General features: G+C 28.7%; 1 pseudogene; it reads right to left on the bottom strand.

Moving 5' to 3' along the window:
- Positions 1–237, bottom strand: part of LOC107676552 (tetraspanin-15-like) — a 24,831-nt pseudogene that overhangs the window by 23,457 nt on the left and 1,137 nt on the right.

Below are 237 nucleotides of genomic sequence, written 5' to 3' on the forward strand. Positions count from 1 at the left end.
GTACAATTATATATATATATATATATATAGAGAGAGAGAGAGAGAGAGAGAGAGAGAGAGATGTGTATCTATAATATTAGGCCTATATAGAGTTGTGTATCTATAATATTAGGCCTATATATTTTCTTCAATACTATATTTACTCTCTTACCTAAGGTACAAAACCTAAAAGGTACATCTTTGTACCTTATTTACCCATAAATGGTACATATTAGTATTAGCACCTAAAGTGAACAT

Source organism: Sinocyclocheilus anshuiensis, unplaced genomic scaffold (assembly GCF_001515605.1).
Source record: "Sinocyclocheilus anshuiensis isolate Anshui unplaced genomic scaffold, SAMN03320099.WGS_v1.1 scaffold204, whole genome shotgun sequence".
Classification (NCBI taxonomy): domain Eukaryota; kingdom Metazoa; phylum Chordata; class Actinopteri; order Cypriniformes; family Cyprinidae; genus Sinocyclocheilus; species Sinocyclocheilus anshuiensis.